Source organism: Sardina pilchardus, chromosome 14, assembly GCF_963854185.1.
Source record: "Sardina pilchardus chromosome 14, fSarPil1.1, whole genome shotgun sequence".
Classification (NCBI taxonomy): domain Eukaryota; kingdom Metazoa; phylum Chordata; class Actinopteri; order Clupeiformes; family Clupeidae; genus Sardina; species Sardina pilchardus.
The window spans coordinates 5766804-5776803 of NC_085007.1; positions in this window are offsets into that span (position 1 = coordinate 5766804).

A 10000-nucleotide genomic window follows, 5' to 3' on the forward strand; every position below is an offset into this window, starting at 1 on the left:
TTTTACCTTTGTAAGCATACTTGTTTTCATCCAACAATAGACCCTAAACCAAAAGAGTAGACAAGAGTCTTTTAAAGCACAGTGCATTTATTTTACCTTGAAATTATGGCTCCAAGCTCATTCTGATGCTACAGCGACTTGTAATATGGAGAGGGTAGTGCCTTGCATTGCCAGTGCTTTATATTGCACATTGACTAACTGGGTACTAACTGGGTTCTGTCGCAGGGCTAAAAGGCGTGGAATATTGATGCCAAGGGGCATACTGTAGATATCAATTCCTCCACGGTGCAGCTTAAAGGGGCTGAGATCATGCCACAGTAGATTTGCCCGGCCCATCTGGAAAAGTGAACGGGCACAGAGCCCACCCAGTACTGCTACCTGTACACTACATCCCACTGGGACCACAGACTGCTCACTGTGACATGAACGCACCTGAACACATTCACCGTTGCACTTCACACAGCTTGCCATCACAGGATGTCCCATATGGTGAAATGCAGAAGCAAACATGGTGTCCTCTCTATAGCCTGTTTCTGCTTTAACGCAGCACACACACACGCACGTGTTTCCCACAGGTGATGTGTGTGCTGCCCGCGCGGCGCGCTGCTTCTTCAGCTCCAGCGGCTCCACCTGATTGAGCGGGCATGACTGGCGCTGCGCGGAGCCATGGATCTTATTCTAGTGGAGTTCAGGGGCTAATTAATAATGTTATGTTGGGTAATTACCTTCTGTGGGCGCCGCGGCGGCTCGGGGGAACTTAAATGTGGTTAATGCGAGGGTTAGCGAGAGAGCCATCGAGCAGGAATCCCACCAGCACCGAGGTAGAGATGCGTCTTATCCTCAAAATAACTACCGGTACACAGCACAGCACAACACCACACACACACACACACACATCACACTACACCACACACAACATGCTCTTTTGCACACAAGATTGCACCACAGAGATCTTGCTTCACACAACAGTGCACCGTTCAAAGTAAAGTTTAAAATAACATCAGCATCCAGCAGTAAAATAGAACACAATAACAAAATATACAGGTCCAGCTTGACTCATAGGGTTGACGAACAAATATTATTTAGATTTAAAAGTATTAAAACTTTGCATGCAAATACACATATACAGTATAGACGGAAGTCTGAAAAACATTGAAAAATTGTCAGTGCCCATGGAGTGGTCTTTTACTGTAATGATATAATGGCAATGCATGGTGTATCATGCTGATGTTGGTTGACATGGAAATCGAGCGTCGTCATTACTTTACAGTAATTGGGTGCTTCATATGCAAAGCCACCTTACAGTATACAGTATAATGTGTAAACAGCATCCGCAGTGCCTGCAGGTTGAGGTCAAGCTCAGGACGCAATGCAAAGCCTAAACGTTTTAGTCAAAAACGGAGCGTCACTGAGCACACATCGAGCTCTTTTCAGATTTACAGTGGCATTACGAGAGCATGTAGAGGATTGTTTATGGCCAGGATTGAGCACCATCAAGCACTGAGCGCTCGGTTCATAATAGCGTGGGATAATGACTTGATCAAATCATTTTGCGGAGGGATAGCTTGCCGAGCGTTGCCCCAGGGCCCCGAGTTTGGGCTTGTTAGAAAGCGTGGAATGAGTTGAAAGAGAGAATTACCCATCTCTCAGAGATGTTTTATTAATGCAGGGAAATGGCCCTGGGGAGCTCCAGCCCAATCTCATATTAGCATTAACACACACAACCTCTCCCCATCCTGCAGCCTGCCAGCCTGCTGTTAGGAAGTTAGTCCACTTTTATTATTGGAGATGACATCAAAACAAAATCATATAGGATTGCATATCCATCACAGGGTCGGGACAGTGAGAAGAGTCACTGTGTGCGGTATTGAATCACTGTGCTGAGCGGTAATAGTGTTTACACACCTACACATCCATACACAAGAAGTGATGTATGCATGCACTGTAAAGTAAGCTAAAGTGCAGCCAATATACACTTTATCAGTATGTGCACTCACCAGGAAAAAGACATGACCTTGGGGCTGTTTACCCGCTGGCCTGAAGCAGCACTCTGTAATGTTGACAGTGAAATATAAAACCAGGGCACTCACGGATATCACCATGGCAGAAGTTGTCTTGATGCATGTGGACAGAAAGTTGCATCACTCTAGATAATGGAGGAATGTTGTGGCTTATCCTGGTTCAGGATCAGCCATAACGCAGCCATGCAAGGACAGCCTGTTTTAAGGACCATGGACAGCAGTCAATCAATATACCTATTGTCAATATTAGGCATGATTTGGCACCATGGAACAGCAGCTATGCGACACAGCTGCTACTATTGTTTGGTTTCAGCACAATGGACAGCTACATGTCTACTGGCAGTGTAAGACTTGTTTTAGCACTATGGACAGCTACGTACTGTATGTCTGCTAGCACTGTTTGGCAGGATTCAGCACCACGGACAGCTGCATGTCTGCTGGTAGTGTGTGGCACATTACAGGACAACAGAGAGCAGTGAAGTGCCGTAGCTACTGTAAGTGTTTAAACATGATTCAGTACCATGGACAGCAGCTAAATGGGACAGTTGCTGTTAGTGTCATAATTCAGCACCATGGACAGCTGCAGCTAGTGTCAGCATTATGGACAACAGCTGGTTGGCACAGTTGCCATTAGTGGCTGCTAACAGAAAGCATTGCAAGGCTCTACAACAGAGCCAACTGATGATGTGCATACAATCTTTGAAATAAATAAACGCACACATGTGGTTTGGTACAGCTAAAAGGAATTCTAGTCATCTTAACAGTGGTCTTTACAGGGTTAAGGCTCACGGATTTGCACAGCTGCTGTGTATCGTATGTGAACAGGAGTTGATTTGTACAGCTGCCTCTCCTTCATATAACTGGTCAACAGCTCCCATTTGTACAGCTGCCTCTTCTTCATAGCACTGATCAACAACCTGTAAATCAAACGTGAAGAATCTGTTATTTAATGAAACTGGATTAAATAACAACTTGGCCGTCTCTGTTGCCCCCACTCCACTCTGCTCCACTCAAATCTCTCACTGGGAGACAGCAGAGGACAGCGGGGTGAGGAGACTCGCTCGAGGAGGTGGAATGACGTGACAGGATGATTGACAGGAGAGGGTGAAGGGTGACATGAGGCCAGTGAGTATGAGGCATGTGCTCAGTGGAACTCCTCGCTGTAATGAGTCATTTGTAGTCCACTACACTCTCCAGTGGTACATGCTCTTATCCTGGGGCTCCCGTGCTGTGCTGTGCTGTGCTGTGCTGTGCTGTGCTGTGCTGTGCTGTGCTGTGCTGTGTTGTACTTTGCTGTGCTGTGCTGTGCTGTATTGTACTTTGCTGTGCTGTGCTGTGCTGTGCTGTGCTGTGCTGTGCTGTGCTGTGCTGTGCTGTGCTGTGCTGTATTGTACTGTGCTTTGCTGTGCTGTGCTGTGCTGTGCTGTGCTGTATTGTACTGTGCTGTGTTATGTTGTGTTGTGCTGTGCTGTGCTGTGCTGTGCTGTGCTGTATTGTACTGTGCTGTGCTGTGCTGTGCTGTGCTGTGCTGTGCTGTGCTGTGCTGTGCTGTATTGTACTGTGCTGTATTGTGCTGTGCTGTGCTGTGCTGTATAGTGCTGTGCTGTGCTGTGCTGTGCGGTGCGGTGCGGTGCTGTGCTGTGCTGTGCTGTGCTGTGCTGTGCTGTGCTGTGCTGTGCTATGCTGCGCTGTGCTGTGTATCGTCCCCTCTCAGGGCTCAGTGCTCTGGTGAGACAGCGTTTCACACGGTGCCTTTAATCACAGAGACGATTCTTGCACGGGGTAGAAAAGAAAAGAAGTCCCTGTTCACACCAGAGCCTCTCCACAGCGCCTCTACCCACATGAGGACGCAGCGCGACCTGAAACTGCACCATCCACACGAGAGGAGGCCGAGGACAAGAGGAGGACCTGAAACTGCACCATCCACACGAGGGGAGGCCGAGGACAAGAGGAGGCCCTGAAACTGCACCATCCACACGAGAGGAGGCCGAGGACAAGAGGAGGCCCTGACACACCATCCACACGAGAGGAGGCTGAGGACAAGAGGAGGCCCTGACTGATCTAACAGACTCCACTCGCACACACGTCACTGACTGCAGGTTGTTTTGGCTCTCTCATGTTTTTTTAAAGAACTGATGTGATAACTAAATGTATGATACATAAGGAGAAGGTTTCAGATGTTGCCCCGAGGGCTGTAGGCACCACCTATATGTAAAATAGCTGACATTGCACAAGAGAACTTACATGAAATGTGTTTACAGGGTGATAAGGGGAGGTAAACTGTGTGTCAAACCCAGAGAAGGATCATGTCTGATGTGTGTGAGTGTGTGTGTGTGTGTGTGTGTGTGTGTGTGTGTGTGTGTGTGTGTGTGTGTGTGTGTGTGTGTGTGTGTGTGTGTGTGTGTGTGTGAAATCTGTAAACAAGTAAACAGGCCATGTAATCAGTTGATGTAAACAGGTTATTTGTACATGAAAGAGATTGTGTGAGACATCAAGAAATGATCCACAAATATGTTATCACATGCATAAATACACCGCACACAAACACACACACACACACACAACACAACCACCACACACATACAAACATGTACACATACACACAGACACACACACACAGACACACACACACACACACACACACACACACACACACACACACACACACACACACACACACACACACACACACACACCCTGACTAAGTAGTCAAAAAAGTACTACTTTAGTTCCCTACCACCATGCTTCCTGCTTTCATTTAGTTATTCTTGCCTTAGTAATAACTGGACTTTCTTTATCGGGACATGTCACTTTCGCTGCGCTTTTCATCTAGTGAATTGATTTCTGCTCGTGCCATGTAGATGGCAGGGCTGCGTTGAGTTCTGTCCTCTCGCTTCCTCTATCTCAGGGCTACTGGACATCAAAGGCCTTTCATGCAACTCCAATGCGCTGTGTGTGATCTCTGGAGTCCAGTCAGGGACGGCAGCGAGCTCGCGCTTAAGAAGCGGAAAGTTTGTGCATGTCCAGCATCAGAAGGCGAAGCAAAAGTAGACCATGTCCCTGGATGAAGCTCTCTCTCTCTGTCTCTCTCTCTCTCTCTCTCTCTCTCTCTCTCTCTCTCTCTCTCTCTCTCTCTCTCTCTCTATCTATTGCTGGCTTGCTTGCTGTCTCTCTCTCTCTCTCACACACACACACACACACTACCTCTTTCTGTGTTCACTCAGTCAAGCTTGAATCACAAAACAGATAACACATATCCGCCCTCAAAAATGAAACAAACTTCTCTTTCATGCTCCAAAACTTCGACAGGCCAGGAGTGACTGGTCTTTTTAGTTACCGTGTTCCTCGGAATCCCCCGGGGGAACACGAAGGAACCCCCCTCCCCCCACACACACACACACACACACGCACGCACGCACGCACGCACGCACGCACGCACACACGCACACAGACACACACACACAGACACACACACACAAACACACACACACACACACACACACACACACACACACACACACACACACACACACACACACACACACATACAGTCACACACACCTTAATGTCTTTAAAAATTCAGGATTTCTCAGTCACTCCTCAATCCCCAACTCACCCCACCTCACGAGAGCGGCCCTGTCCGTTCATACAACGTCTAGCTTTCAGCTCTTTAAACGTTCTCTCATGAATATAGCAACAGTGTGCTCAGGTGTGTGGAATTGGACATGACAGCCCTCGCCCCAGCGCCCCAGTTCACGTGTGTGAATGCTGATGGATTCAGATAAGCAGATATTATTATGCCAGTTAACTCTGGTGGTGTTCGGTTAATTTAACAGAAATGCACAAAGTGTGTGTCTTCGTCTTGTGTGATTTCTTTTAATGTTTATTTTTTTATGCAGACTACTGTCAATGTGTCCTCCCAAAGGAGGAGAGAAAGGACTTTTTGGAGGTTGAACACAAAGTGCACATTGTAATCCAGCACAGAGAATGGGAGATCTGCATACTTCATCATAACAGGCCTGACTCACAGCTGCATACTACTGTACATCAGAGCAGATATGACTCAGTGGAGAACTCCATCCATACCATGTCTAATGCATATCTGTCCATTGTCTAGCTACGCATGAACCGGCACGCTTTTCACTTGAACCAAGCAGCCGTCATAATCACAGTTGGATATTGCCATAACACAGCCATTGTATGGACTCTGAGAGTTGGGAGTAGAAACAGGAGCAGACGGCAACATCTGGGCCACGTTAGCGCCACGTCTGGGCCACGTTAGCACCACGTCTGGGCCACGTTAGCGACGCCTCTCAGCGATGAGGATCCAGGCGAAGCGTTCCCTTCACTGCAGCATTCCACCCACAACACGCTGTGCGTTCACGTCTTCTTTAGCTCACAGCACCGGCGCTACCGAGGGTGACCGTTTGGTAGCGCAATCCACTAAGCATCATATCCACGATATTCCACAGCCAACAATGGGGGTCGCCATGACACCGAAAACGGTTATCTATTTCCGGCAAAGCTGCGTTGTATCTATTTTAACGTGACGGTTGACAGTGCTTGTACAACACGCTGTGCGTTCACGTTTTCTTTAGCTCACAGCACCGGCGCTACCGAGGCTGACCGTTTGGTAGCGCAATCCACTAAGATCATATAGCCGCTAGCGTACACTCATTGGTCAACATTCTGAATAAGGTGTCACAGGTGCTGAACTGGTAAATCATCCATTCTCTAGCATGTGCTTCTGAGTGCACTGTACAGCCCTGTCACCACCGGAGGGGTGGCATCATGACCCCTGTACTGGTCATCTCACACACACTCACACATACACATACACACAGAAACACACACACACACACACAGTGTGTTAGGCCAAAGCAATGTCCCCATGGCTGACCTCTGTGTCTGTGTCCTGTACATGCGACGCGTGACGAGAATTGCATCATCAACGCGACATGCGGAGGTGTCGTATGCTTCCCAACATATGCGACTGTGCGGCAATGGCGCATTTACATCGCTTCGACACGTTTACATCAGATTAGTCCCAGAAGGCAAAGTTGTCTTGGGCATACAGTACTACATACTGTACAGCTGCTTAACACACAACACACACCAGTTCAACGTCACAGAGCACAGAAAAGACAGATCAACTGATATGCGGACACCAGGAATTAGATAAAGTAAGCAATGCTCATCTCAGGACTGAATCAAAGAAAGCGAGAGTACAGCACTCCTAGTCATGTATAACTTTATTTATCTTTTTTCTTGCCTGTGACAAGATGTTTCGGGGTTCTTCCTTCTTCAGTGTCAGGCCTGCTCAGGACTGGTCAGTTGCTATGGTCATGTGATGGTGGCCGACTGAGCAGTCTCATGTAAAGTCCAGAATAAAAAGAGCTCTGCTAAGGTTATCTGTTGCTAAGTGTTGTTCTGAAGTCCCAACTTGCCTGGGCAACTGATGTGTCTGTGAAAAGGTGAGATTGTCACACCGCAAACAAGAAATTCTGCCACTCGCTGGCAACTTGGTCTCTTTTCAAATCTGTACAGTACAGTATCTAACTATGTTGTTCCCTTTTCTGCCTTGTCCAGGCAGGCCAGCTGTCAGCGGTGTATAAATGTGATTTAAATAAATTCATTATTCTCCCATTTGAATTAGGACGTGGCGAGGCCACGATGTCACTGCTGTCAGGTGTAGTATACGGCCAATCTGCCCGGCTCTTCCTGACTCTACTGTGGTGCTATAACTCAGGAAGACTTTCATAATGAGAGAGATGCTACCCTGCGGGAATTACAAACACTTCTACCGAAGCACCCCCCAGAGCTCAGGCTGAGAGAGAGAAATATACAACTTTCACCTCAGACAAACCTACCAGAGCAAAACAAATGGATACTCCTTCAACCTCAAATAAACCTTGTGAATAACTAAACTGAAAAAGGAAAACAAATAAACATGGTTTGCTTCTACCCAGTCTACTGCTGCACACTTATAAAGACGTATTGCATTTTAAGTAAATCAAATTCCTGCTTAAACACTCTTCATCTTTAGACATCAATGAAAGCATCCTCTGAGAAATCATTTGTAATCAGACTTTGAACTTCAGATTGCAGGTGGTGCTCCGGGCAGCTCTCAAAGACTTTTCATCTCAGGGGACTTCTTATCATATTTAACCCCGTCCAAACCAAACCATATGGTCCAAACACAACTTCTCATCATATTTAACCCCGTCCAAACCATAGGGTCCAAACACAACATCTCATCATGTCCAACCCTATCCACATGAAATGTTGCCATACAATTTGTGAGTAGTAATGTATGCATTTCAGCAGCTCAGGAAATCAACAGCAGCCGACACTCAGAAAAAATGTCAATACAGTTTGGGTGTCACTCTCAAGGATTTTATTTAAATGCTGTTAAGTACACAAGGCACAATTTCTGTGTGCTTTAAGTCACAGAAAAGGACCTGCACTATACCTAAAATACGCATGCACAATGGCCTCGTTTGACCCCTGAACACTCTCCTTTTGTCCAAACTTATGCACGAAAACAGTTTAACTCACAAGGAAAATTGGCACGGCCAAATATTACCCACAGACTAGAAAAAAAAACACTGCTTTGTTTTTATAAACAGAAATTATATTTAGTGTGGACATCACGCTCCTTAACCAGATTTCAAGTTAAAAGCGCATTAGTCAACAGTAAGTGGAATCAGTGGTTCTCAAACTGTGCCATATTGCACACACTGGTGTAACAGGTGTGTATATATGGTGTCATATTTTGTAAAAGTCTGCCAGGTCAATCTTGCTTTCATGAATGGTGTATCTTCTCAAACATGCTTAGTCACTGTGCTCAAATAGCTAGCTAGATAGCCTCCCCCTCCACTAACCTGTGAGCCTATGAGGCAGCTACATCAGTGGCATTCTCATGTCCCTCTCATCTGCTGATACAGCACCATGAGTCTTCTACTGCTGTAAAACTGCTCCTTATTGCCTTGAGATTTCTCTTTTCTTTCTGGAATGTTCCTACTATCCATAATCATAACTCTTTGTCCAATGAATAAGTAAGATACCATCAGACTCTCTCCCTAGCGCATGAAGCTGTCTGTACATGTGTTGTAGGGTAGATTTGCTCGAGTTCTTTCTATCTGTTTTACTTTAGTGGCATCATCACTTCGATGTTAATGGCGCTCTACAGAGAGGTACTAGTGTTTATCTGTACCACAAAACAATAGGCTTTGGTCGGACTTCTATAAAAATGACATTCAGGGATATAAAAGAAGGCGCTGAAGCCCTGGCAAAAGGGCCTTGTGTTAATTCTTCAAGTGGGAAGAGTGTAAAAAGGAGTTTTCATCTGAGAGATGCTCTCATTGGTGGTTAGGATATGTTGCAGGGTATTGAAATCTACATACGCAGCCACACTACGACAGATGCTGCAGTTAGCACCGAATGCTGTGTTTGATTTTAAATTAGGGCAAATTTAGCTGGGGCTGTAAGCTGGCACACGTGGGTGCTCGATATTTTCCGTGGGTACTCAAGCCCTGGTGAACCAACTGTATATCAGCGCCCATGGCTCCAGATGCTACCCAGCCGCACAAAGCTCTCCCTGGGAGAATCTTTCAGTGCTATTGACTTCAAAGGGTTTAAAAGAGGCACTCAGTCAAGGATTCACTATTGAAATATTATCAAACCTCAAGTCCAATGTCAGAACCCGCTTTCAATGGAGCCATTGTTGTAGGCAAGGAATGTGTGGACACATTTTCTTTGAATATCAAAATCCACATCACCTTTTCAATGTATACTGTAGATTGGGACCATAAAATAATTCTTAGTTCTATTAAACATTAAGTATTAAAACATAATGCTTACATTCCATACATTTGCCATTACTGTAACTAGATGTGTGTGTGTTTAAACACACAGTAGTCTTCTGAATGCAGTGTTTTGCAGGCAGATCCAAGAATTTCCCATTTACCATGCTCAGT